The sequence below is a fragment of the Bombina bombina genome, chromosome 3, assembly GCF_027579735.1.
Source record: "Bombina bombina isolate aBomBom1 chromosome 3, aBomBom1.pri, whole genome shotgun sequence".
Taxonomy (NCBI): Eukaryota; Metazoa; Chordata; class Amphibia; order Anura; family Bombinatoridae; genus Bombina; species Bombina bombina.
The window spans coordinates 773,995,442-774,012,005 of NC_069501.1; the positions used below are offsets into that span (position 1 = coordinate 773,995,442).

At 40.4% G+C, this 16,564-nt stretch overlaps 1 pseudogene; it reads left to right on the forward strand.

Annotated features, from left to right (window-relative positions):
• Positions 1 to 15,736, forward strand: part of LOC128654015 (interleukin-1 receptor type 1-like) — a 244,847-nt pseudogene extending 229,111 nt beyond the window's left edge.
• Positions 15,737 to 16,564: the final 828 nt, after the last annotated feature.

Genomic DNA, 16,564 nt, shown 5'->3' on the forward strand with positions numbered 1-16,564 from the left:
AATTATCGCTGACATTACAGGAGGTAAAGGCCACGCCCTGCCTCAAGACAAAGCCAAAGCTAAGGCTAGACAGTCTAATTTTCGTTCCTTTCGGAATTTCAAAGCAGGAGCAGCACCAACTTCCACTGCTCCAAAACAGGAAGGAGCCGTTGCTCGTTACAGACAAGGCTGGAAACCTAACCAGTCCTGGAACAAGGGCAAGCAGGCCAGGAAACCTGCTGCTGCCCCTAAGACAACATGAATCGAGGGCCCCCGATCCGGGACCGGATCTAGTGGGGGGCAGACTCTCTCTCTTCGCCCAGGCTTGGGCAAGAGATGTTCAGGATCCCTGGGCGTTAGAGATCATATCTCAGGGATACCTTCTAGACTTCAAATTCTCTCCCCCAAGAGGGAGATTTCATCTGTCAAGGTTGTCAACAAACCAGATAAAGAAAGAAGCGTTTCTACGCTGTGTACAAGATCTGTTATTAATGGGAGTGATCCATCCGGTTCCGCGGTCGGAACAAGGACAAGGGTTTTACTCAAACCTGTTTGTGGTTCCCAAAAAAGAGGGAACTTTCAGGCCAATCTTGGATTTAAAGATCCTAAACAAATTTCTAAGTGTTCCATCGTTCAAAATGGAAACTATTCGGACAATCTTACCCATGATCCAAAAGGGTCAGTACATGACTACAGTGGATTTAAAGGATGCTTACCTTCACATTCCGATTCACAAAGATCATTACCGGTATCTAAGGTTTGCCTTCTTAGACAGGCATTACCAATTTGTAGCTCTTCCATTCGGATTGGCTACGGCTCCAAGAATCTTCACAAAGGTTCTGGGTGCCCTTCTGGCGGTACTAAGACCGCGAGGAATTTCGGTAGCTCCGTACCTAGACGACATTCTGATACAAGCTTCAAGCTTTCAAACTGCCAAGTCTCATACAGAGTTAGTTCTGGCATTTCTAAGGTCGCATGGATGGAAAGTGAACGAAAAGAAGAGTTCTCTCTTTCCTCTCACAAGAGTTCCATTCTTGGGGACTCTGATAGATTCTGTAGAAATGAAGATTTATCTGACAGAAGACAGATTAACAAAGATTCTAAATGCATGCCGTGTCCTTCATTCCATTCAACTCCCGTCAGTAGCTCAATGCATGGAGGTGATCGGCTTAATGGTAGCAGCAATGGACATAGTTCCCTTTGCACGTCTACATCTCAGACCGCTGCAATTGTGCATGCTGAGTCAGTGGAATGGGGATTACTCAGACTTGTCCCCTATTCTGAATCTGGATCAAGAGACCAGAAACTCTCTTCTATGGTGGCTTTCTCGGCCACATCTGTCCAGGGGGATGCCATTCAGCAGGCCGGACTGGACAATTGTAACAACAGACGCCAGCCTACTAGGTTGGGGCGCTGTCTGGAATTCTCTGAAGGCTCAGGGACAATGGAATCAGGAGGAAAGTCTCCTACCAATAAACATTCTGGAATTGAGAGCAGTTCTCAATGCCCTTCTGGCTTGGCCCCAGTTAAGAACTCGGGGGTTCATCAGGTTTCAGTCGGACAACATCACGACTGTAGCTTACATCAACCATCAAGGAGGGACAAGAAGCTCCCTAGCAATGATGGAAGTATCAAAGATAATTCGCTGGGCAGAGTCTCACTCTTGCCACCTGTCAGCAATCCACATCCCGGGAGTGGAGAACTGGGAAGCGGATTTCTTGAGTCGCCAGACTTTTCATCCGGGGGAGTGGGAACTTCATCCGGAGGTCTTTGCCCAAATACTTCGACGTTGGGGCAAACCAGAGATAGATCTCATGGCGTCTCGCCAGAACGCCAAACTTCCTTGCTACGGGTCCAGATCCAGGGATCCAGGAGCGGTTCTGATAGATGCTTTGACAGCACCTTGGAACTTCGGGATGGCTTATGTGTTTCCACCCCTCCCGCTGCTTCCTCGATTGATTGCCAAAATCAAACAGGAGAGAGCATCAGTGATTCTAATAGCGCCTGCGTGGCCACGCAGGACTTGGTATGCAGATCTAGTGGACATGTCATCCTGTCCGCCTTGGTCCCTACCTCTAAGACAGGACCTTCTGATACAGGGTCCATTCAAACATCAAACTCTAACTTCTCTGAAGCTGACTGCTTGGAAATTGAACGGTTGATTTTATCAAAACGTGGTTTTTCTGAGTCGGTTATTGATACCCTGATACAGGCTAGGAAGCCTGTTACCAGAAGAATTTACCATAAGATATGGCGTAAATACCTATACTGGTGCGAATCCAAAGGTTACTCCTGGAGTAAGGTTAGGATTCCTAGGATATTGTCCTTTTTACAAGAAGGTTTAGAAAAGGGTTTATCGGCTAGTTCATTAAAGGGACAGATCTCAGCTCTGTCCATCTTGTTGCACAGGCGTCTGTCAGAAAATCCGGACGTCCAGGCCTTTTGTCAGGCTTTAGCTAGAATCAAGCCTGTGTTTAAAACTGTTGCTCCGCCATGGAGTTTAAACCTTGTTCTTAACGTTCTACAAGGAGTTCCGTTTGAACCCCTTCATTCCATTGATATAAAGTTGTTATCTTGGAAAGTGTTATTTTTAATGGCTATTTCTTCGGCTCGGAGAGTCTCTGAGTTATCAGCTTTACATTGTGATTCTCCTTATTTGATTTTTCATTCAGATAAGGTAGTTCTGCGTACTAAACCTGGGTTCTTACCTAAGGTAGTCACTAACAGGAACATCAATCAAGAGATCGTGGTTCCTTCTCTGTGCCCGAATCCTTCTTCAAAGAAGGAACGTCTTTTACACAATCTAGATGTAGTTCGTGCCCTCAAGTTCTACTTGCAGGCAACTAAGGATTTTCGACAAACGTCTTCCCTGTTTGTCGTGTACTCTGGTCAGAGGAGAGGTCATAAGGCTTCGGCTACCTCTCTCTCCTTCTGGCTTCGTAGCATAATTCGTTTAGCCTATGAGACTGCTGGACAGCAGCCTCCTGAAAGAATTACAGCTCATTCTACTAGAGCTGTGGCTTCCACTTGGGCCTTTAAGAATGAGGCCTCTGTTGAACAGATTTGCAAGGCTGCAACTTGGTCTTCGCTTCATACTTTTTCCAAATTTTACAAATTTGACACTTTTGCTTCTTCGGAGGCTATTTTTGGGAGAAAGGTTCTTCAGGCAGTGGTTCCTTCTGTATAAAGAGTCTGCCTATCCCTCCCGTCATCCGTGTACTTTTGCTTTGGTATTGGTATCCCAGAAGTAATGATGACCCGTGGACTGATCACACATAACAGAAGAAAACATAATTTATGCTTACCTGATAAATTCCTTTCTTCTGTTGTGTGATCAGTCCACGGCCCGCCCTGTTTTAAGGCAGGTAAATATCTTTTAAATTATACTCCAGTCACCACTTCACCCTTGGGTTCTCCTTTCTCGTTGATTCTTGGTCGAATGACTGGGGGTGACGTAGAGGGGAGGAGCTATATGCAGCTCTGCTGGGTGAATCCTCTTGCACTTCCTGTTGGGGAGGAGCTATATATCCCAGAAGTAATGATGACCCGTGGACTGATCTCACAACAGAAGAAAGGAATTTATCAGGTAAGCATAAATTATGTTTTTTTGCCACTAAGCTTTTAAAACCATTACTCGCTATGTACAACAAGTTTTTCTTATGAGTCGGAGTCTTACCACTAACTATATTAAACAGCCATATCAGTGGGTCAACAGGTATGTCCATTTCTAACATGGTCGAAACTTCTTTGGAGATCTCCTCCCACCTTTTTTTAAGGGGAGGGCAGGTACACCATATGTGTGTCATATCTCCCATGTAGGCCCCACACCTCCAACAACTACTATTGCTAGATGGGAATATCTTGTGTATCCTAGAGGGAGTAAAGTACCATCTCTGTATAATTTTGAGATTCAATTCAACTAGTCTGCTTGATGTTGAGGTTTTCGTTATAGCGGCAAACATACGTGTCCTATCCTTATGTGAGAGGTCTAGGCTAAGCTCCCTCTCCCAGCTCTCTATATAGTGTGGTATATTTAGTGATGATTGTAAGTTAGAATATGTTAGTGAGAGAGTTCTTCTGATCGGAGAGAGCGATTTACACATATGTTCGAATGGAGTTAAGGAGCGTAAGAGGTTTTTCCTATCCTGGTGTTTATATATGTATGAGTGGCACTGTCGTAGTAAATACCAGTCCTTGAAAATAGTAAGCCCGTCTTCTATTAACTCATCTGAGGACTTCAGTCCTTGTTCATTCACTAGTTGAACTATCATTACTGCTCTTTGACTATTTATAAGGCTTGGGGTTCTCGTGAGTTTATTCCCTTGCATAAAGTCAATATTATCCGAGAGGGGGGTCAAGGGGGAGAATCTGGAGGATACAAGGGGATATTCTCTCAAAATTTTATCCCATGTCTTAATTGTTTCTGAAATTACTGCGTTCTGAGAAATGCCTGCCTGTAGTGTCCCCCTCCGCTGCCAACATAGCACCCCCAAGTGGCTTTACCCAGCTATATCATGTTCCAACTTGACCCAGGCCTTGGTATCATAATTTGTGAACCAATCTACCAACCTTTGCATGAAAACTGCCTGTCTATATTTTTTAAGATGGGGAACTCCAAGCCCTCCGTTTTTTATAGGTAGAAACATAAGTTTTCTATTAATTCTAGCCTTGCGTTTGTCCCAAATATAGTCAAATATGTGTTTCTGCAAGTTAGATAGATAATTTAGAGGAAGAGGGATGGGTAAGGCCTGTAGTAGATAAAGGAGGCGTGGCAGAATGTTCATCTTTATGGCATGGATGCGACCCAGCCATGTTATATGTTGTGACCTCCAAGATGACATATCTGCAATAAAGGCTTTCTGCATAGGTTTATAATTAAGTTGAAACATCTCTTGTGAGGTGGGGGCTAGCATAACCCCCAGATATTTTAAACCAGAGTTTTGTACTCTGAATGAACATATCCCTGTTATGCGTGTCGTGATTTCATCATTGCATTGCAGAATCAGCATCTCTGATTTACCTTTATTCACTAAGAAATTAGAAACCAATTGAAAGTTATCTAGTTCCTGTAATAAATGTGGAATTGATTCCGACGGATTTGTAAGGAAAAACAGGACGTCATCGGCATACAATAAGGTTTTGTGCTTTGTGGATATAATTTCAATGCCCGAAATATCCCTATTGGATCTTACTTTTGATGCTAAGACTTCCACCACACAGGCAAATAACAGGGGAGATAAGGGGCAACCCTGTCCTGTTCCATTGGTTATGTGAAATTTATTTGATAGAATACCATTCACCCTTACTCTTGCTACTGGTAGCGTGTAGAGAGCAAACACCTTGGATATAAAAGAATCAGCCATCCCAAATTTCCGGAGTGTCTGACGTAAAAAGGCCCAACCGACGCGGTCGAAAGCTTTCTCCGCGTCGGTTGAGACCACTACCGCTGGTATCTTATGTGTTTGTATGTGATTGATCAGGTGGAAAGCTCTAACCGTAATATCCTTTGCTTCCCGCGAGTGTATAAAACCCACCTGGTCATTAGATATAATATGCGGCAGAATTAACTTTAATCTGTTTGCTTGTACTTTCGCATATATTTTTATATCCGCATTCAGGAGGGAAATGGGACGAAAATTTTCGGTTTTATTTGGGGTTTTGCCTTGTTTTGGCAAGACTGTTATATGAGCCTCCAGCCCTGAGGATGTGAAAGGTGACTCCTCTGTGGTATCATTAAAAAGGGATAGCATATGGGGTATCAATATATCTTTAAACTTTTTAAAATAATGGTTAGTGAAGCCGTCAGGGCCTGGGGCCTTGTTAGTAGGGAGCTGAGATATGACATTTTTAATTTCGTTATAAGTTATTGGTTCCTCTAGAGTTTGATTCTGCTCTGCTGTTATTTGTGGGAGGGATATGTTCCTCAGGTACTCATTGATGCTTTTGTCTTTATCTGACTGTCGCGCTGCCCCCCCCCGCTTAAATTATAAAGTTTTTCATAATATAACCTGAAGCTTTCCGCTATCTGTTCGGAAGTGTGGATCTCTTTATTCTGTTTGTCAAGTAGTGTTAAGATATAGTTCCTGTTAATCCTTCTTTTTAGCTTCCTAGCTAATATTGGACCGCTCTTGTTATCACCCTCATAGTATTTCTGATTTAGCTTATGGGCTTGTTGTTTACATTCCTTGCCCAATAAGAAATTGACCCGTGTCCTGCAGTCTGCTAGTCTTTGGAGAATGTCTGTCTGTGTTGGGTGTTTTGTCAATTGTTCTTCTAGAAGTGCGAGTGAGGTTAGTGCATCATTTAGGATTATATTAGTCTGTTTGGTCTGAAAAGTATGAATGCTAATCATTTCTCCTCTTATAACTGCCTTATGCGCATCCCACAGAGTTCTACTATCTACTTTGGGGTGTGTGTTTGCGTTAAGAATAAAGTATTCCATCATGGTTTTTTCAATGCGCTGATAGTGTATAGGATCTTCAACTATACTATCTTCCATTCTCCAAACTCTGTGACATCTCGGAATGTGAGGCCAGTGAAACTCGCATCTAACCATTGAATGGTCTGACCACGAGTTAGGAAGTATCCTCAGCCGTGTGACCATAGCTAAACTAGTAACATCTACCATGAAATAGTCGATGCAAGAGTGTCTATTGTGCAGATTGGAGTAGAAAGTGTATTCCCTACTCTCTGGGTATGTTATTCTCCACGTATCGTGTAGAGTCAGATCTCTCATATATGCTTTGACCGAATTAATCACTTTGTGTGGGACAGAGGAGGTCTGGTTCGAGTTGTCTAAAGTGGGATTTAACGTCAGATTAAAGTCACCCCCCATTATGATTGATCCTTTTGAGGCCTCTAGGATCAGGTTAGCCAAATGTTTGAAAAATACGTCCTGTTTAGTATTTGGGGCATACACGTTCACAAGAGTGGCCATAGAATTATATATCTTCCCTATCAATATTATGTAACGTCCATTTTTATCTGAATATTTCTTAATTAGCGTGAATGGGATCTTTCTGTTTATAAGGATACCCACACCATTTATCTTTGTATTGTTAGATGCATAGTACGTGGGACCAAATTTATAAGCAAATGTTTTAGGTTCCCGTCCCCTGAGAAAGTGTGTTTCCTGAACGAAAACTATATCCCCCTTTTTCTGTTTAAAATCTTTCATGGCCAGATTTCGTTTATATTGGTTGTTAAGCCCCTTTGTGTTAGCTGTAATTAAATTCAAATTACTTATCCCTTGTGCCTGCATTTTTCATTTTTTACTGACCTATGTGGTGTGAGAAAAAGAACCCCAATACCTGAGAATCTGTGGTGGGCATAGCCCTTGTAGACATGTCTAGATAGTAGAGTGTTCTGTGAGCTATACTGACTTGACTGTGGGAGAAGACATATTTGTATCCCTGGGATTGCATCTCTGTGTCTGCACTCTGAATTTAGACTGCAATTATGAAGAGAACAAGACAAAAAACAATAACAACAAAAAAGACATAATAACATAAATGAACATATAACCTCTTGGACAAACCCGCCAATTGAGGTAAACATCATCTTGAGGAGTTTGTACAATACCTATTCCTGCTTAACAAGGATATAATAATCTTGTGAGATAAAGGCATAACGTTTTATAAACATTGTAAACAACCTAAGGTAATTTAGCTAACACCTATCGTAATCAATTAATACGACTGTGTATCCTGTTAACTTTTCTATGTAGTATACAGAAGTCAATAGTCCTATAACAAGCCACATACAGCCATGGTTAGGCACTGATTATGCAGCTATTCAAGTCTGGGTTCTTTCCCCTGGAATAGTTCTGTTCTGTTTAGCATCTTTCCCTTATAGAGAATACCAATAGTGACCCATAAAAGTCTACATCAACCTTACCAGTCCAGGGTAGAAAGTTAAGAAGTGGTTTTATCTCCGGTTACAGTCATATCAGTGAGATCTCGATTTTTCTTCCGTTTCGGAGAAACTTTCGACCAGCTCTGCGATGGTCCTTTGGATGGTGGTTTTTGAAATGAAGGCTCAGGTCCCCCTGATCGAACATCAGAAGGATGGGGTTTTGGAAAAGAAAGATTCAGAGCCTCTGACAAAAGAGGCAAGTCCTGTTCAGTTCTATAGACCACTGAGCGACCTTCATGTGTCACATTTAGGCTGAACGGGAATCCCCACCTATACCTGATGTGTTTGTCTTGCAGGACTTTAGTGATGAAACGGACCTCTTTTCTTCTTTGTACTGTCGAGGGAATTAAGTCCAGGTAGATCTGTAAGTTATGGTCCAGACAGAGAATATTAGGGGTTACTCTGGCTGCTTGCCATATTTTGTCCTTATCTGTGTAACGTAGAAATCTCATAATTAAATCTCTTGGTGGAGCATTCAGAGGGGGTGGGGGCCTCAGAGCCCTGTGTGCTCTATCTAGTTCTATATCAGGAATCTGATGATCTTTAAGCAAAAACCTAAAAAGGCCTTGAAGACAGTTAAGAATGTCCGTGTGTGAGACAGTCTCCTGGACCCCCCTGATCCTCAAGTTATTTCGGCGCCCCCTATTGTCTAACTCTTCAACTTTCTCTTGCAGTGTCTCTATTTGGCTATATTGAATATTTGCTTGGGCAGTAACATTGTCAAATAGGGAGTTCAAGGTGTCTTGTGATTCTTCCACATCTTCAATCCTCTGCCCTATTTCATTGAGGTCCCTCTTCATATTAGCCAGATCTGTGGTTATGATATCCTTAAGGGCGTCAAAATCTGCTTTAGTGGGTAGTTTGGCAATATCTGCTTTAATTTGTGATGCGTAATCTGCAGGGATTTCAGGTATGGCATTTTGAGAGGGTGTAGAGATATTAATTGCTGGGGTTGTGGTGTCTGTTTCTGCATTAGTGGTGTTTGAGCTCTGGAAAAAGCTACTAACAGAAGTTGTCAATGGAGCTTGGCTTTTAGTACCTTTTTCTCCTTTCGATTTAGACTTCGTAGCCATTGTTTTAGTGTTGCCGTGCCTGTAACGCACGTGGTTATATACGGAGATTTTATGTTAGAGTCACTCAGGTATAAATGTGGGTAATGTTATATGGTTGCATCAATACCTTATATTTGTTATAAGCTCCAATTTGTAACAGCGGTGTGTGCCAGACATTCGAGTTCCTTATGCTTATGGCTGCATAAGTCCTGTGCAGGGCACCCCTAGGGAATTAACCCCTTAAGTGCAACTTTTATCCATCTATTATTTGCTGCCAGCCGTTTAACGTAATCATATGCTACATTTACATGTTCTATTTAGCAAGCAGATCACCCCCGTTCATGTATTTTATCACCCCACATTGTTATACTCAGCTCTCTTGAGGCCGTCTCGCTTCTGGCCACGTGGGTCAAAATGGCGCCGTCCAGCATACGGAGGCCGCATAGAAAAGGAAAGCGCTGCCGGTCTTGTTATGTGTCCCCTCGGTAAGTAGATACGATGCTTTAGTCTGTGGCCCGCAGTTCTCCTCTTTGCTCGTTTTAATCCGGATTAGGGATTCAGTAGTTACGGCGTTGCATTTGTGCAGGGATTTACCTGCTCCGTCTTCTGCTGCTTTAAAAACAGTGATCCACACAGTCGCCTTTAATTTTTTCTCGCCTACATACAGGCAGTATAGCTTCTCCAGCTGCCTCCTATAATTTGTGAGCGTCAGGCTCCATCTCACAGCAAATTACAGCTCCAGGAATGGTATCTGTACACGGAGCTTCAGCAACCAGCAGCCATTCCCCTGCTTGGTCAAACTCCGCCCCCCTAGTTTTGCTTAATTTTAAGTAACATTGCTCTGATTTTCATACTCCTAACCAAGCCCCAAAGTTTTATGTGAATACCGTCAGCTACCTTTTCCAGCTTGCTCCTGTTTGTGTAAAGGGTCTTTTCATATGCAAAAGAAGGGGGAGGGGGGGGAGTATCTTATTTTCCACTTGCAGTGGGCTTTCCAGCCACCTTTTCAACAGAGCTAAACATAGAACTTCTAAGTAAGTTTTTAAACAGTTTTATACTGGATTTTTATATCAGTATCTGTGCATCTTATTCTTTATAGTAGTGTCTATTACATGCAGTTATATGAAAATGAGTGTATACTGTCCCTTTAAAGCCCTTTTTTTCCTAACATCTGAGACCTCATATCTTTGAGCCCTTATAACTTTTTAATGCAGTCTAAAAATAAAAAAATATATTATTGTTATTTTTAATGTAAACATACTTTTAAATGTATTTTTTATGTTTTTTGTGCTACTTTTTTGTCTCACGCAACAGTTAACCAGAGCTATATATATATGATACTGTTCATGTAAAATACATATCTATACCTATATATCTATAGGAAAATATATATCTATAGATATAAATAGAAATATTTATTTAAGAATAAAATAAATACATTTTCCTGTAAGTGAAATACATTGGAATGTGAAATATGTACAGTAAATATAGAGTAAAATACATCTTTACACACATGTATACACATATATATTTTTATCATTGTTATTATGAGTGTAAATATACTTTTAAATGTATTTTTGATGTTTTTTGTGCCACTTTTTTGTCTTGTGCAACAGTTAACCATAGCTCTGAAGTCTCGCTAACCTGACGCGTTAAATTCAAGCAAACTCTTTTACTTTCAACCTGTAATAAGTGTGCTTCTTTATATACCCCTTATCGCTTGTTTGAAACAGTTAGCGCTCCACTCGTAATCTAGCCCTTAATAGGACCTGGGGAGAACACTGCACTAAAATCAATAAAGCCTAAAGTAATTATTTTAAAAATTGCAAAATATAAAGAGTAATTTATATTTCTTTTCTAAGATATGGTGAGTCCACGCCAGAATCTTCAATTACTGTTGGGAATATCACTTCTTCATTCTCTTTGCCTGCGGTGCAAGGAGGAGGTGAAGTTTTTTGGTGTCTGAAAAGAAGTTTACTTCAATAAAGATTTTATTATTTTAAAAGCAAAGTAGGTTTGCTATGATCTTTCCTTGGGTCTAGCCATACCCCACGTCAGTCTCTTCAGTAGGGCAGTGGTGGCTTTTAAGCAGTTGGGACCTTGTGAGGTAAAACCCTCACTGCGTTTTGTAAACAGGTTTGCTGCTGGGTTTTTTTGTTTGTTTTTTAATCTTGTGTTATTGTTGCATGATGGTTTTTATCTTATCTCCAGGAAGGTCTGGAGAAAGATTTGGCAGCTAGTACTCTGAAGGGTCAGATCTCTGCTTTGTCTATTTTGTTGCATAAACGTCTGACGGATGTGCCACATGTAAAATCTTTTTGTCAGTCCTTGGTTAAACTCAGACCTGTGTTTAAACCTGTTACTCCTCCATGGAGTCTTAACCTTGTTCTTAAAGTTTTACAGCAGGCTCCGTTTGAGCCAATGCATTCCTTAGATATTAAGAGATTATCTTGGAAGGTTCTGTTTCTTGTTGCTATTTCTTCTGCTCGAAGAGTCTCTGAGCTCTCGGCATTGCAGTGTGATTCCCCATATCTTATCTTTGATACTGATAAGGTGGTTGTTCGTACTAAGCTTGGTTTCCTTCCTAAAGTTGTTTCGAACAATAATATTAATCATGAAATTGTTGTTCCTTCTCTATGTCCTAATTCTTCCTGTCATAAGGAACGTTTGTTACACAACCTGGATGTTGTGCGCGCTCTGAAATTCTACTTGCAGGCGACTAAGGATTTTCGTCAGTCTTCTGCATTGTTTGTTTTACTGGGAAACGCAAGGGTCAGAAAGCTACGGCTACTTCTCTTTCTCTTTGGCTGAAGAGTATAATTCATTTGGCTTACGAGACTGCTGGACAGAAACCTCCTAAAAGAATCACAGCTCATTCAACAAGAGCTGGTTCCTCTTCCTGGGCTTTCAAAAATGAAGCTTCTGTGAAACAGATTTGCAAGGCTGCAACTTGGTCTTCTCTACATACTTTTTCCAAATTTGATACTTTTGCCTCGGCTGAGGCTTCTTTTGAGAGAAAGGTTCTTCAAGCAGTGGTGCCTTCTGTTTAGGTATCGCTGTCTTGTCCCTCCCTAATCTCCTGTGCCCTCTAGCTTGGGTATTGATTCCCAACAGTAATTGAAAATTCTGCCGTGGACTCACCATATCTTAGGAAAGAAAACAAAATGTATGCTTACCTGATAAATTTCTTTCTTTCTGGATATGTCCACGGCCTGCCCTTTAATTGACGACAGTTATTTTTTACCGAAACCTCAGGCACCTCTACACCTTGTGTTGCTTCTTTTTCTCCATTTACCTTCGGTCGAATGACTGGGGGTTGTGGGTAGGGAAGTGATACTTAACAGTTTTGCTGTGGTGCTCTTTGCCTCCTCCTGCTGGCCAGCAGTGATATTCCCAACAGTAATTGAAGATTCTGCCGTGGACTCACCATATCCAGAAAGAAAGAAATTTATCAGGTAAGCATACATTTTGTTTTCTGTTGAACAGGGGAGTTCCTTGAGCATCAGAAAAGTTCTCACAGGTCTCATGGTAATTTCTAAGCATGTTACAGCTGCAAAGGTTTTTTTTGTTTTTTTTCTTGCCAAATTTAAGGTGACAAATTTGTTTCAAAATATGTAAAGCACTGATTGTACAGATAGAAAAATACATGTATGTGAAGTAAATGTAAAGTTTGATTTATATATTGTTATCAGGTGTTCTTTGTTACATTTGCTCTCCCTTGTGAAATAGAAGAGAGCATGATTAGTCTCCATGGGAGGCAGCCCGCTACTCACTGAGCCTTCCAGGTTCAGCCCCCTTTTTTTTTTAGAGAATCGAGTGAAGTCTGCACATAGGAAACTTTACAAGATATTAATTTACATGCCAGCATTTTTTTGGGGGCTACTATCAGTATTGCACTAATTACATGCTCTAATAATTTAGTGCATGTTGTTTTTACATCAGAAAATCACAGTTTTACTGCTGCAAGACATGTCCCTTCTCTGACAATCCACAACTTTTTTTAAAAACTCTAATTCATCCATGGTTCATTATTTGCTTCATCTCTCTCTCTCTCTTTCTATCGCTTGTTTAAAGGGACACTAAACCCAATTTTTTATTTCATGATTCAGATAGAGCATGCAATTTTAAGCAACTTTCTAATTTACTTCTATTATCATTTTATCATAAAATTTTCCTTGTTCTCTTGCTATCTTTATTTAAAAACAGGAATGTGATGCATAGGAGACGGCCAATTTTTGGTTGAGAACCTGGATTATGCTTGCTTATTGGTGGGAAAATGTAAGCCTTCAATAAGCAAGCGCTATCCGTGGTGCTGAACATAAAATGGGCTGGATGTTAAGATTTACATTGCTGCTTTTAAAATAAAGATAGCAAGAAAACAAAAAAAATTGATAATTGGAGTAAATTAGAAAGTTGCTTAAAATTGCATGCTCTGGGGCCTATTTAACAAATGTCTTGCGGACCTGATCCGACAGTGCGGATCAGGTCCGCAAGACATCGCTGAATGCAGAGAGCAATACGCTCTCCGTATTCAGCATTGCACCAGCAGCTCAATCAACCCGATCGTACTCGATCGGGTTGAATTCCGGCGATTCCTGTCCGCCTGCTCAGAGCAGGCGAACATGGTTATGGAGCAGCGGTCTTTGTGACTGCTGCTCCATAACTTGTGTTTCTGGCGAGTCTGCAGACTCGCCAGAAACACAGGCCATCAAGCTCCGTTCGGCGCTTGATAGATAGGCCCCACTATCTAAATCACAAAAGAAAAAAATTGGGTTCAGTGTTCCTTTAAGTTTAAGGATCAGATTAAAGGGACATGCATACTAAAATGGGCTTCATTCTCTTGGTATACTTTATTGAAGGAGCAGCAATGCACTACTGGGAGCTAGCTGACCACATCAGGTGAGCCAATAACAAGAGGCATATATGTGCACCCACCAATCAATAGCTATTTCCCAGTAGTACATTACTGCTCCTGAGTCTACCTAAGCATGTTTTTCAACAAATTATACCAAAAGAACAAAGAAAATTAGATTATAGAAGTAAATTGGAAAGTTGTTTTAACTCTGAGCTCTATCTGAATCATGAAAGTTACATTTTGACTGCACAGTCCCTTTGAAAATACTGTAAATGAAACCGTTTGACATTGTATCCAACATATGTATCACACATTGCACACCGCAGTTTCCCCTTATCACCTTCTTCCACTGGTGCTTGCTGGATTTCTCTAATTTATTAACTGTGCTTTTTATTATCAGGTATTTGTAGAGCGCCAACAGATTCCGCAGCGCTGCTTACCTCCTAACCTCACGCTTGCTCCCTATCTTCTTAGCATGATCGAATTTCCTTGCTTCCCCTATGGCTTCTTATGTGGATTCTGCCATATGATCCAGCCAACATCTTTAAAACACTCTGCTTGTTGTACTAGCTAGTGATACAACATATATTGGTTCATCAGAAATATAAATCAACACAAATGTTAATGTTTTAGTACAAGCTTAAATTTGTGATTTGCGCTTTCTGCTGTTTATTTTATAACATTGTAGTGTTGACGAATCTTTAAATGAAACGTGCTAATCTAAAATCCTTTCTTTTTGCAGCTGTTGCCGACCTTATAGATGAAGCAATCTCACAAAGCAGAAGATTGGTCATTGTGTTAGAAAACACCTCTAGTGACAATAGTTTAGGCAATGACTTTGAACAACAAATAGCAATGTATGATGCTCTCATTCGGAATAAACTTAAAGTTATTTTAATTGAATTGGAGAAAATAACAGATTACGTGCACATGCCAGAATCCATCAAGTACATCAAACAAAAGCAAGGCGTTGTCCGCTGGAAAGGAGAACTTACTGAAGCTGCTCTTTCACCAAATACTAAATTCTGGAAAAATATTCGATACCGAATGCCTCCAACACAAGGCCGGAATTCTCAAGTCTTGAACTATATTAGCTCAGAAGACATTTAACAGATTTTATTTAACTGATGACGTTTGTCTCATTTTAAAGTGAAATCATTTGTGGTGAATCCACTCTACAGTAAGTCCATAACAGAAGGCTTGGATTTCATGTTCAGCTTCTCATCACGTATTAGTTGATTTTCTGTTTATACAATCAGAAGCACTACAAGACTGTTTTTTCATTATTATGACATCACCTTTATAATTTTTTGTTTCTTTTGTAGTATTGCTCTTTTTTTTTTTTAAATTTACTGAATATCGCAGTAACCGTTTAAAAATCCACATGCTCTAATTATATTTACAAATACTAATTCAGATTTTATAATATATATTGCAAATGGATTGTCATGGAAAATGCTACAAAAAATAGGGAAAAAAAGTTGTTGGCTGGACCAGTAACAAGAACATTCTAATATTTGATGGGCATTACTAATTTCACAAATCAAACACAACTGTGCATTTATTGTTACATAAAAATATTGTAAGAACTCTGTTTTAAGGGTAAAGCATATTATGGAAGCCACCCAATTAACATCACCCAGATAATAAGGTCTGTGATGTGCAAAATAATTTAGTGGCACCATTATGTCTTAGTTTTTTTCTGCCTAAAAATAACATAAATATTAAAATTGCTGTGAAGTAATGGCAACTATTAGTGATTGTAAATCATATTATATGGAATCTAAATAATAGGATGGTTGAAGTAAACTGGACAAATATGGTGGATTGTGAATGTTAATATTGTTAAGAATTGAGATTTCCCAGTTGTATATTTATTTGTGGATATCTCTAACAGATGCAATTAGTTCTTTAATAAATCAAGTTTTTTTCAAAAGCTGAATTTTGGGTTACTTGATCTGAAATAATACATTGAATAGTAAATCAAGACTAGTGTCATATAGCATTAGGTATCCTAAATTGTCTGACAAATTTTAATACAGTACCATAAAGGAGGTTACTTTTCGGCTTATCTTGAATCGCAAAACTTTGAACAAGTTCCTAGTTCCAACTTTATTGCTTAGGGGGTGTTAGGTTAGGGGTCTTGGGGGTTAACTGTTAGGAGGTTAAATGGAGTAGGGGTTAATAGGATAGGGGGTGTTTGCAGTGTGCTTGTGGCAGTGTAGGGATTTAGAGGTTAACAGGTTAGGTTTTTTTTTTCGATGGGCATGTGGCAGTGTAGGGGTTAAGGGGTGTTTATGGTGGACTTGTGGTGATGCAGGGGTTAATAGGTGAGGCGGTTATTGTAGTGGGTTAATTGTTAGGGGGCGTTTGCGGTGGACTTGGGGCAGTGTAGGGGTTAAGTAGTGAAGGAGTTTTGCAGTGGGCCTTTGGCAGTGTAGGGGTAAAGTAGACATGGGGTGATTGCGGTGGGCTTGTTGCGGTATAAGGGTAAATAGGTATATTTATTAGACTCAGAGCTATATTTCAAAAGGATCCTTTACTATAAATCGTCAATGTTGGTGGCGATGCTGGTTGCAATATTTTGCCAACAACGCCACCCATTGGAGATGTATAGTAAACAGCCTCTTGGCGATGCTGCCTTTAAACAATGATGTCGTCAGCTTGAAAAGGAAATTTATGCTTACCTGATAAATTTCTTTCGTTTACGATATGACGAGTCCATGGATTTCATCCTTACTTATGGGATATCGCCTTCTGATCA